At 40.5% G+C, this 13034-nt stretch overlaps 1 protein-coding gene across 1 annotated transcript in view; it reads right to left on the reverse strand.

Annotated features, from left to right (window-relative positions):
- FAM135B (family with sequence similarity 135 member B) overlaps positions 1–13034 on the reverse strand; it is a 210591-nt gene that overhangs the window by 102647 nt on the left and 94910 nt on the right. The gene's annotated exons all lie outside the window — the stretch shown is intronic.

Raw genomic sequence — 13034 nt, forward strand, 5'->3', positions numbered from 1 at the left:
GTAGCATCTCTGGGATAACAGATTTGAGAAGGGGGAAAAACTGCTGTGCAACAGCAGCCAGAAGAGAGGAGTGAGAATACGTGAGAGAAACAGCCCTGCAGACCCCCAGGTCAGTGCAGAAGGAGGAGGAGGAGGAGATGCTCCAGGCACCGGAGCAGAGATTCCCCTGCAGCCTGTGGGGAAGACCATGGTGAGGCAGGCTGTCCCCCTGCAGCCCAGGGAGGTCCACAGGGGAGCAGATCTCCACCTGCAGCCCAGGGAGGACCCCACACCGGAGCAGGGGGATGCCCGGAGGAGGCTGTGACCCCATGGGAAGCCCGCGCTGGAGCAGGCTCCTGGCAGGACCTGTGGCCCTGTGGAGAGAGAAGCCCACGCTGGAGCAGGTTTTCTGGCAGGACTTGTGACCCCGTGGGGGACCCATGCTGGAGCAGTCTGTGTCTGAAGGACTGCAGCCTGTGTGGGGGACCCATGTTGAAGAATGCAGCAGGTACACCTGCCCTGATAAAGACCGAAATTTCTCGGCCATGGAAAAGAGAAAAAAACCCCTAGAAGTCAAGGTTGAGGTCAACCCCGCATGGTGGGGTCGAGTTAAAACTGCCAGGTACACACCTTGGTCAGGAACAAGGAAGTCTTGGCCCTCAGCCAGTGAGGACTAACATGACCTTCTTCAACCACAGATCAGTTTCAACCAGGCTATAAATGGAGCCCCGCCAGAGGGCAAATTGGGTCGGTTCTCCTCAGAGGAGTGGGTCTGCAGTCAGGGGCTTTCCCCTTGGGTCGGGATGTCACCCAAGGTAACTCCTGCAGGGTGAGAGCCCGCATCTTTTAGGTGAGTGATACACTCATTTTGGGTCATCATTTCTAAAGCTTAAGAATTCTTAAAAGTCGGTTGTGTAATTTTTCCCCTTACATCATTGAACCTGTGTTTTACTAATGTTGTCAGTGTTCTAAATGATTCTGACTGAAGAATAAATTTGATTGAGTTTAACACCTGTTTGATTTTGTGAGCCTCTGTGACAGAGAAGTTCATGGAGGACTGTCTCCCATGGGAGGGACTGCGCGCTGGAGCAAAGGAAGAGTGAGGAGCCCTGCCCCTGAGGAGTAAGGAGCAGTAGAGACAGTGAGTGATGAACTGACAGCAACCCTCATTCCCCATCCCCCTGTGCTGTTGGCAGGTGGGAGGTAAAGAAAATAAGGAGTAAAGTTAATCCCAGGAAGAAGGGAGGGGTGGGGAGACTGTGTTTTAAGATTTGGTTTTATTTCTCATTATCCTACTCTGATTTGATTGGTATTAAATTAAATGAAATGAAATTAAATTAAATTAAATTAATTATTTTCCCAAGTCAAGTCTGTTTTGCCCATGACAGTAAATGGTGAATGATCTCTCCCTGTCTTTATCTCGACCCACGAGCTTTTCATTATATTTTCTCTCCCCTATCCAGCTGAGGAGGGGAGTGATAGAGCAGCTTTGGTGGGCACCTGGTGTCCAGCCAGAATCAACCCACCACATCATTGCGTCGCATTCATACTTAGAATCACAGAATCATAGAATGGTTGGGGTTGGAAGAGATGTTTAAAGTTTACCTAGTTCCAACCCCCCTAGCATGGACAAGGACATTTTTCACTAGATTAGGTTGCTCAAAGCCCAATCCAACAGATTGTATCTGACTTTTTTTTTTTTTTTGGCTTCTTTCAACAATACAAAGAACACAAAAAAGATGAAGACTAACTAAAACCACAAAAGAAGGAGACATCATATGTTTCTGATTATAGTTGCTAGAAAGGCAATGGGTGTTCCACTTGTTTCTATTATAAAAAGTTATTCATAGAAAGCAGGCGAATCCTTTCTCTCCAGTGGAAATGAAAAAAAAACCAAGAAACCAAACCCCAAAACAACACTACAGAAACACCCCTCTCTTAAAAATTAGTATTGAACATCTTTCTACAAAGATATACCCCAGTTCAAACACCAGAGCTGTCCTTTGTGCACAAAACTCTGGTTGAAATTTTATGGCTTAGGTTCAGAGGGTATCAGACTAGCTATAAAAATAGTCCTTTCTGGACATAAAAGAATCCATGAACAAATCCTTCAGAACTTTTCCCTCTCATTGTGCCATCATTATCCTACCTGGACATAGCTTTTCTGCTGATGGAAGATTTTGAATCACCTACTACAGGGTATATGTCTCTAGCTATTTGGATTCCTGTTGTTTACCTTACACATTTGGAAAGTTACTAAGTTATATATATATTTGCATCTTTAAAGCGGTACCATCATTTTACAGATAAGACAGAGACAAGGACACACAGTTTGTCCTGCTGTCTATGTTCCCTGTTCTAATCTGTAGGCCAGAAGATTTTTCAGAGCAGTCCCTGTCAGCATTACTGACAGGAAGTTAAACCAACCAACATTCCTTGGCTGGAATAGTAAATTAAGCAAATACTTCTGAAAGGCTCACATGTACACTTGAATGCACAGAAATTTCTCTCATTTTTCTAATTTATGGTCATATCTAATACATAATGTTAAGCTTCAATGCTACCAACCACAGAGTAAAGTCCTAGAGAACAGTTAATAGAACAGAATGCTTTGCTGAACCTCAAATTCAATTCCTGGTTCATTGATATTCAAGCCTGGCTTCTATTTCCTAGTATCTTCTTAGTGCATTTATTAAATTTATGGTGAAAATATAATCATAGTTTTACTCTTACAAAATATAAATAAACAAATGCAACTTCCACAATTTCATTTTCAATGAATAAATCACTGTGCTATTCCAGAAGGAAAATGTGAATCCATGTTTTAGATAATTTAGCTTTTTTTTTCTGTTAGTGGCAGAATGAGGTCCAAAGAAAAGAATAAGAAAGTTGTTCTCACACTGGTGTCTTCTCCTTTCTCTTATATTTTACCCTGAAAAACCGTTTGGAAGCATTATGAAAAATGCTGAATCAAACTATCGTCTCTGATTCTTTGCTAGGAAAGACAAGGGTACCATTTGCTCTCTCTGTACATTGTGTCACCTTACCTACTTTTTATTATTACTTGCCTAATTTGTATGCATACATACATGAAGGCACAAACTGCAATCACAGCCTTTTTGTGCCAGGTCTTTTACAAACACAATAGAAATGTCTCTGCAGAAGTTTCTGCAACTTCTTTTATAGTAAATGGACAGAAATAGGTGTGATTCAACTCATCTTAAAATAGATATGTTAAATTACTCCCTCAAATTACCTGTTTCTCTCCTCTGAATTTAAAGGGAGACTGGTTGATTAGCTTAGGTGGGTGGAGACACTCACAGCATAGATATCAGCAGTTAGATAAGATGATTTTTACCCTTAGTCACAGCTTCCCAGGGCTTCTTCCATCTCACAGCCATAACTCAGGTTACAGATGATTTATTGCCTGCCCTTAGAATACAACTTAACACATCATTACAAGACAAGTATTTCCTTCTCATAGAGAAAACTTAGTGAAATAAGGTTTGTTAGAGAGCTTATATATAAATCATGTAAGATACTCTCCCCAAGGAAGAACCACTATTAACTGTATATACCTATGTTTTAACCAATGAATATCTACTTCTTACATAGCAACTGTCATCTATAGAGGTCAGGATATTTAAATCATAATTTTTGATGATCTTCTACATCCCATAGTCACTAGGACATCCCAACAACCTATAGTCTCAAGAAGCCATCAATCCCTGTGGCATGTCTGTAATGATTTGCCAAGCAGAACACTGGGACATAATCCACCATCCATAAGTATTTTTAAAGAGAGACTTAGAAATACTTGTGGTCTCCATAGAAAAATACAGCTGCACCTTCCTGAAATTGTAGTCATTTAGTTCCTACTAATTTAGACCCCAAAGTCTTTCAGCTCAGATGACTGCTGAGACTTCATATTTATCACCTTGGTTGGTAGCAAAATTTTCAACCCAGAATTTCCTGCTAAATCTGAAGGCAAAACTTATGAAGAGACTGAGGTGACCAAGACTGTAATCAGGCTAAACGAGCTCCTTACTGGGGAACCCCTCTAACACATGGCTACAGACATGCTGCATGTTCCTTCATATAATCCCTCACTCCTTTCTGCATTTTAGATGCATAGAAGATCCTCCCTTACTTAGCTGGTGATTCATAGCCTTCAGCAAAGGTGTTTACACCCTTTCTTTTACAAGTTGAAATATATAAAAACTGTAGAAAACAGTTTTTAGAAAAACAGAAAGACAAGAGCAGAAAACAGCAGATGACACCAAGTTGGTCAGGAGTGTTGATCTGCTTGAGGGTAGGAAGGCTCTACAGAGGGATCTGGACAGGCTGGATCGATGGGCCGAGGCCAATTGTATGAGGTTTAACAAGGCGATGTGTCGGGTCCTGCACTTGGGTCACAACAACCCCATGCAGCGCTACAGGCTTGGGGAAGAGTGGCTGGAAAGCTGCCCAGCAGAGAAAGACCTGGGGGTGCTGGTCGACAGCCGGCTGAATATGAGCCAGCAGTGTGCCCAGGTGGCCAAGAAGGCCAACAGCATCCTGGCATGGATCAGAAATAGTGTGGCCAGCAGAAGCAGGGAAGTGATTGTCCCCCTGTACTCGGCACTGGTGAGGCCGCAACTCAAATACTGTGCTCAGTTTTGGGCCCCTCACTACAAGAAAGACATGGAGGTGCTGGAGCATGTCCAGAGAAGGGCAACAAAGCTGGTGAAGGGTCTGGAGCACAAGTCTTATGAGGAACTGCTGAGGGAACTGGTTTTGTCTAGTGCGGAGAAAGGGAGGTTGAGGGGAGACCTTATCACTCTCTACAACTACCTGAAAGGGGGTTGTAGTGAGGTGGGGGGCAGTCTTTTTTCCCAAGTAACAAGTGATAAGATGAGAGGATATAGCCTCAAGTTGCACCAGGCAAGGCTTAGATTGGATATTAGGAAAAATTTCTTCACCAGAAGGGTTTTTAAGCACTGGAACAGGCTTCCCAGGGAAATGGTTGAGTGACCATCTCTGGAGGTATTTAAAAGATGTGTAGATGTGGTGCTGAGGGCCATGGTTTAGTGGTGGACTTGGCAGTGTTAAATTAATGGTTGGACTCGATGATCTTAAAGGTCTTTTCCAACCTAAATTATTCTATGATGCTATGATTCTATGAAAACACTCAGTTGTGATGTCTGCCTATTTCATAGCTAATACAAATCCACCACAGTAGCATCTTCAGCAGAATTTTCTAGTATCTTTATAGACCTCTATTTGGTATGTTGTATTCCCTCTGATATATCTTACCTAAAAGGAATATAAGGTTATTACTACGAGGTTATTACAGCTGTCTGTTACACATGGTACTGCCCCAAGCTCACACTGAATTCAAGAGATAAGGGGCAAACTTTCAGTTTTACCTCTAAAATCTGTAGAAAGATAATGTACCTGTTATACAATCTTAGCACCAACTCTGCTCTACCATCCTTTCAGGTACTTGGAGCTCATGGGAATTTATAGCTGCCATGAACTGCTAAGGCAAACCCATTCTGGTTTTGGCTCTGATGACAGACTTGAAGAGCTTTGCTGGTAGAACAGGGTTGTCTCCTGCATAGAATTCTGGGTACATTTTGTGTTTTTTTTCTCCTGTGATCTATATAAAATTGTTTCATGCTGGTTTGTAGCAGTCAATTGTCAAGACTTTCATAATTTGTCGTAAGCTATCCATTTTTTAATGCAAATTCACCTTTTTGGCACTCAGTGAACAGGAAATACTAGATCATAGTACAGATTTTAAGCTGTTGTAGGTTATTTAGTTAGCCCATTTTGACATCCCAGTTTCAGAAGTACCTTTCTACTGAAACTTCAGTGTTTCAGGCTGAAGAAAAAAAAAAGACAAGACTGAAGCAATACAAATAACCAGTGACTTCTGAAAATTTCAGCTCTAAAGGTAAAAGTTGAACCTGCCACATTTATCTGCATGTACTGAGCTGCATATCTGCTTTTTAGAAGGCTTGAAAACTCAGTTGCTGAAGCTTGAAAATACACATTCTTTAGCAGAGTAATACTCATGCACACCCTCCATTTTTACAACTGAGCTAAAATAAGCCTACTTTAAAAGTGCAAAGACAACATTTTCCAGACACAAACTCTTTCAATGCATCATCATTTTCCTATTTAAATGTTTGAAGAGACCTGTTTTAGTTTTGAAATATTATGTTTAGCATATTTATATTTGGAATAAATGCAGATGTTATATTTAGGATGCATAATATCTAAAGGAGACACCATTATTTTTAAATTGCTTGATCAAAAAGTTCAGAATATTTTCTCCCTCAGCATGACTCTTGATTAAAGCTGCACATTTCTGAGATGAATCCTTTATCTTAACCTTGCCTTTTGACATTTTGAATTAATCTCATGGAAAGAATTACATAAACCTACCTTTCTACCCATACATAGATTCAGTGATGATAAAAAGCAAGATGTCCTATCAATTTCCTTGTATGAAAGATCCTAACATAAATGCAGTTTCTTATCACTGTATTGCTCTATAAACTGAGGTTCATTTCTCAGACATGCTGAATGTGAGATGATGGAATGGCTGACCCGCTTAGGATGAGCAGAAAGTTTTGTCTTTGCTTTCTTAAATACTTAATGGTTTGTTAAAGCAAATAGAATCTATGCTTTTTGTAATGTTTATTTCTGTTTCTAAAGTCATTGCCAGTTCCCCAAGAGCCTTGTTCAGTTAGAGAATTCACATCTGAAAATAATTCTGTGCTTCAGAAACTTAGGTGAGCAAATATTCTTTTGTTGTGTCACCTGTGTAGCTGACACTCCATGTATTTATTCCAAATATTAATTCAGAAAATACCCTGAGTAAAGTACAGGACATCAGAATAAGGCACCACATAAGTTTTTAATCAGTGCAGAGCAGCAGGAAATAGTTGTATAGATGCAATTTACCTACTGAGTTAGTGTAAATGACTATTCAATGTTTAGAGCCGTGGTGGATTTTAAAGAACTTGCAAGACTAAACCTTACATTAGACTGAAGGCAGCAAGGATTGCTGTGTGGGGAAATCAGAGACGTGTAAGTAAACTTGGAAGGGAAGAGAGCTCTGTGAAGGTCCAATTCACACCAGTGGTAGGTCTGAAAAAGCTGTATGGCCTATTTAACCGTAGAGCTGAAGTTAATTCTTGGTCTCAAGCAGCAGAAATACTGTGTTGGCTCTCTCAATCTGAACAACTGGATTGTTTCTGCCAGACCTTCAGGTGGCAGAAGTTTTGTGGATGATGAAGTTTTGTGTCTCAGATTCACTGCCTGGGGAAGAGACTTGTGGCATGTGTTGGTGCTTACAGACCCTTCCTAGTTCTGACTTTTTCCACTGACCAGGTCTCAATTTTTGGTTGGGATGCTCTTCAGCGTCTCCAAGACTGTGGCCTAAGCCACTGCCATCTACATGATCTGCCCCAGCTTCTGGTGGGGGGAAGGGAGGCTGTCCTGCATAGTTCAGGGTCTGCAATGGAAAATCTCCCAGCCACAAATACATCTTTTCACCTTCTGTCCTTTGAGCCATTTATGAAAGGCCTTGACTGGAAGAGGATTGAGACATGCACACAGAAGTAATGTGTCAGTCAGAGATATCTTTGGTTTACTCCTTTTCACCTTTTTTTCTATTTCTTTCTTCTTTTCTCTTGGAATATCATGGAATTAGGTCTGTTGAGATTGTGGATTAACAATTCCTAAAATGTCTGATCATCTCTTATGAACCCTCAGCTAATGAGGTTCTTTAAGACAACTCATCCTCAAAATAACTTCTCTCACAGTAAGGTCCCCTCTAGATATAATTTGTATTTGTCAGGTATGCTTTATTTTATATATAAAATCCGTATTTATTTCCAGATTAATTTAATAAGCTTTGAAAACAAAACCATGTGTTTGTAAAAGCATTAATCTCTCCCCCCTTTTCTCATGCTTCAAAAGCAGTAAGCTTATCTTCACTTAATGGAGGTAGAAATTACCTTTCAAAAAGTTACTGAAACTAACGACTGCAATTTCATACTGTTCCACAAGTCATGGTGTTGCTTCTTCTTGCTCTAATGAGCAACTAACTGCAAATACTTGTTTTGACTGCATTAAGAAGCTGTTTACAAGAAAACGTTTTTCTTTAATAATCAAAGTAGAATTCCCTCACCAGGAACTTCCTTGAGATATCCAAATACTAATAAAGAGATTAGAATCACTAATTGTTTATTATAAATGGGCACAAACAGTTCATTAAGGAGCATATCAGAAACATAAATAACCCTTCAAATTAGACCTTAGGTGCAAGGTAGTCACAGATCAACATTTAAATTATTAGAAAAGGGCATTCAGTGTGGGTGATCACGAACATGTATCGCACAATGCAGACAAAGGTTACAGTGATGTTCTTCATTTTCTGATACTCTCTCCTACTTTCCTTTTTGCATATCACAACTTAAATCATGCTAATTTTTTCTTGTCACCTAATGTCAGTTATTCCATTTTATGAGAAAGCATCAAACTGTGTATACATGAAACATCTCTACATCACCAAAGAGTTAATGTGTAATGGCAGTGACAGCTACTTTTTCTCGACTTGTCTGGAACAAATATTGCATCTTATCTCCCCTGCCTTATATGAGATAGATGAATAAAGAACCACATTCCTTGGCTGTCTTTGGCTTTCTGCACGCTTAGACAATAACCTAATTTAACTGAATAAAATTAGGTGGAACACTGCTACCATCTAATAAATATTAGCCTAGCAGGTAATAATTTTTCTTAAATACTTTATATTACTTGCAATTAGATTTTCAGGCCAAGTTTTCAAAAATAATTGTCTATTTGAAAAGTTTTGAAAATTGGCAACGTAGTACTTCTGGATGGGACAAACAAAGGAAATCTGGACACAAATCAAAGTCCTAAGTAATTTCTTTAGTTATATGCTATACAAAATAATTTTTTTTCTTAATGTTCACCCACCAAAAATATTTCCTTGGCCAGTAAGGTAAACAGCTAGGCAAGCTGGTAGGCAAGCAGCTATCCATGGTTGCAGTGTATGAGAATGAGGCATAGTGGGTCTAAGAACAGAACTTATTAAAAACCTGACTACAACTTTCACTGATAAAGAATAATTCTCTCTCAAAACAATACTGCATCCAGGTGGTGTGTAGACTACTGCAAAACAGTGCAGATGAAATTAAAATTTATACTTTTCCTGAGATTTGGCTTAACTGGTATCTTCAACAATGTAATTCACCAACATATTCTTCATAGGCAATAACGCTGCTAAGATTTACCCCACGCATACCATCTTCCTAAATAATCCTTACCTATACCGTTTTTCTAGCCTCCACCATTCTCCACGCTTTCAGGTAGAACAGGAAATCAAGATAAAACAGCTAATCCTAACTGGTTTTGACCAATGTTATTTCTCCCAGTATTTTGACCAATGATCTTGTGTGCTTATGGGTAAACTTTAAAATAGAAATGTTTTAAAGATATGTTTTTTAGGTAAGCTTCTGCAGTTTTTCATCTTGTATGTATATAGCCTGGAAATCACTGAATGTGCATTCCTAACTTCTATGTATCCTTGTCCCAGAATGTATACGGTAGCCTAAAAAATTATAGAATACACTTAGTGGATCATAAAACAACTCAGCCAAGGAGCTAATTATACAAATGTGCTACTGTGAGATGGCATATTCACTTTCCCCATTCCTTTAGCTGTTTGTTCTTGAGTCATGCAGATTCAGCCCACCGTATGTTACAGGTAGACACCATCACATGGCAACTTTAACAAGCCATGCTACTGAAGAGCACCAGAAGCAAAAGCCCCATAAATCCACTCAGAAAGGCATTTCTAGAGTTTAGCTTTAAGATATGTCTGCATTTGCTCAGCCCTGCAGAACTGATGCTGAGGCCAATGAAGTATGTGCTGTTATGAGCTGCACAAGAAAAAGCAGAGAGAGTAATTTGTTCTTTATAAGCCAGAAGCAGGCTGCATCAGTCATGATATCTGTTCAGAGACAGGAAGCTAAATTTCACAGGGGTTGAAAACCTGCATGAGAGCAACTAAAGACGATGCACAACAAGCCTTGTTCCCTCTCTCCTTTTCCTTGCTGAAAAAGTCACCAGCCACCAGTCTTCTCTTGTCTCTAAGGAAACCGACCTTGCTAAAAATGCTTGGGAGTATGAATGAAATGTATGTATTTTTATGAATATATATATGTGCATATGTATATATGGTACATGGCATATTTCTGTTTATACAGCCTGACTCAATACAAGCTAATGTGCAGCCTTGATGACCTAAGTGACCAAACCACAGGATCTACTGGGCTCCAGCACAGCTCCTCTTTGCTTCAACTGGGGCACATAGCCCATTCTCTTCCCACAATGTAGACAGGATGCGGCCAACATGTGGACCATGTAGTAGGTCATCAAGGCTTCCTGTACAACCTGTCAGCCCTGTGCCATGGATGGAGTCCTTGCTGTTCAGATTTGGCTGGCAACCACCAAAGGAATGCCCAATACAGGCTTAAGCTTCCCCTCTGCTGAATTCTTGAAAACTACTTATTTTTTGGCCTCTGTTGCTGAAAACATCTAGTGGGAAGCAAACAATCAATGCTGTGAGTTCCCATGGTTTGATTGTAAATCCTGCAAAATTTAATAAAAATAAAAGGCCACACACACTGGAAGATAAATACTACCTCTAATTTATCTTATATATTTACATATTTTATATATTTTATTACTGCATATATTCACAGATTTTACTTTATAAATTTACATAATTGTTTTCAAAATATATTCTCAGTTCTCATAGATCCTATGAACCTGATAAGGAAAAGATTAAAAATATTTCCTTTAAATCAAACTCAAGTATCATCCCACCTATTTTGCATTCATTCTTGGTGAGGTAGGAGTTTATTCACTATTTTATAACAACCTTGTTTTGTTGTAATACTACTTTAATAGGAGTGTCTTATTGAAACATACACAGCAATTTAATTAGTCCAATCCCAGCTATCCCCACACTGAGAGAGATCAGAGGCATGAGAACAAAAAGAACATTATGGCCTGTTTGCCTTTAAGTTCAGTCCCATTAAACGATGCTCTCTTGCAGACCTAGGAAATCAATTAGGAAGTACTTGCAAAGATAGCCAAGGAAAAACTGTTTAAAGCCTTAACAGCTTAAATACCCCCTGTCTTGATGTTAGCCCTATAAAGCTATTAGACTCCAGTCTGGATTGCATTAGCACTATGGAAGCCAGCTGCTAATCCTGTAACCACACTGCCTGCCTCGCCTCTCTCCTGGCCATGCTTTTACATGAATTGTTTCTAGCAGAGGTGAAAAAAGATGGGACACTGAAGATGTATCACACAGAAGAAAATACTAATCTGAATAAAAAGTAAACATAGAAAATAGTTCAGTTTCTCCGTTAAATAACATAGCCAGTGCTGGTTCAATGCAGAATAGGAGTAGTTTGGGGGTTTTGTTGTTTGTTGTTGAGGGGTTTTTGCCCTTAGAAAGCAAAATTCTAGCGATCTTCATACTAAGAGTATTTCATTAGTTCAAGATTAATTATGCCAGAAACTACTGTATTTTGAGGACATTTTCAGAGAGCACAGGAAGTCCCGGGGATTCTGGATATGCCAAGGGCAAATTGCACTGGAACATGATGAAAAATAATTTTCTTTCTTCCTTGGAGATTTTTCATACTAAGAGGTTTTCCAAACCTTTATTTATTTATTTCCCAAATAAATTCCTTTATTCAGATTTTGAGTTTCAGAATTGTTTTTCAGGTGATTTCTTCATATTTTTGTATAACTATTTTCATTTTATACAAATATAATTTGTCTAATAATTTTGAATTTTAATGTATCTTAGTTAATTGAACCAGACTTCCAAACTGAAAAATACTTTTTTTACTTAGAGAAAAAAAAGCTTTTAATCCACAAAAGAATAACTGGAATATTTTCAAATATAAAAAGTAAAAAAGCCAGAATGTGATATCCAACCTCAGGAACTCAATAATCCTGCACTCACATTTTTTTATTCCTCTCTGCATGACATTATGTCAAAAGGACTCTATAAGTTATTCTCTAAAAGCTATTGTTAACACAACAGCTTTTGTGTATTGGGTTTGCATGGCAAGGTTTTGGTAGCAGGGGGGCTACCGGGGTGACTAGAAGGTGCTAGAAGCTTCCCCTACATCTGACAGAGCCAATGCCAGCCAGCTCCAAGATGGACAGGCTGCTGGCCAAGGCCAAGCCCATCAGCAACGGTGGTAGCATCTCTGGGATAACAGATTTAAGAACGGGGAAGAAAAACTGCTGTGGAACAGCAGCTGGAGAGAAGAGTGAGAACATGTGAGAGAAACAGCCCTGCAGACCCCCAGGTCAGTGCAGAAGGAGGGGAGGAGATGCTCCAGGCGCCGGAGCAGAGATTCCCCTGCAGCCCATGGGGAAGACCATGGTGAGGCAGGCTGTCCCCCTGCAGCCCAGGGAGGTCCACGGGGGAGCAGGTCTCCACCTGCAGCCTGGGGAGGACCGCACGCTGGAGCAGGGGGATGCCCGGAGGAGGCTGTGACCCCGTGGGAAGCCCGTGCTGGAGCAGGCTCCTGGCAGGACTTGTGGCCCCATGGAGAGAGGAGCCCACGCTGGAGCCGGTTTTCTGGCAGGACTTGTGACCCTGTGGGGGACCCACGCTGGAGCAGTCTGTGCCTGAAAGACTGCACCCCATGGAAAGGACCCACTCTGGAGCAGCTCTTGAAGAACTGTAGCCCATGGGAATGACTCACATTGGAGAAGTTCATGGAGGACTGTCTCCTGTGGGAGGGACCCCACACTGCAGCAGGGGAAGAGTGTGAGGAGTCCTGCCCCTGAAGAGGATGGAGCAGGAGACACAACATGTGATGAACTAACTGCAACCCCCATTCCCCATCCCACTGCCGTGGTCAGGGGGGAGGAGGTAGAGAAGTCGGGAGTGAAGTTGGGTCAGTGAAGAATGATAGGTGGGGGAAAGGTGTTTTAAG

Source organism: Haliaeetus albicilla, chromosome 3, assembly GCF_947461875.1.
Source record: "Haliaeetus albicilla chromosome 3, bHalAlb1.1, whole genome shotgun sequence".
In the NCBI taxonomy this organism is placed as follows: Eukaryota; Metazoa; Chordata; class Aves; order Accipitriformes; family Accipitridae; genus Haliaeetus; species Haliaeetus albicilla.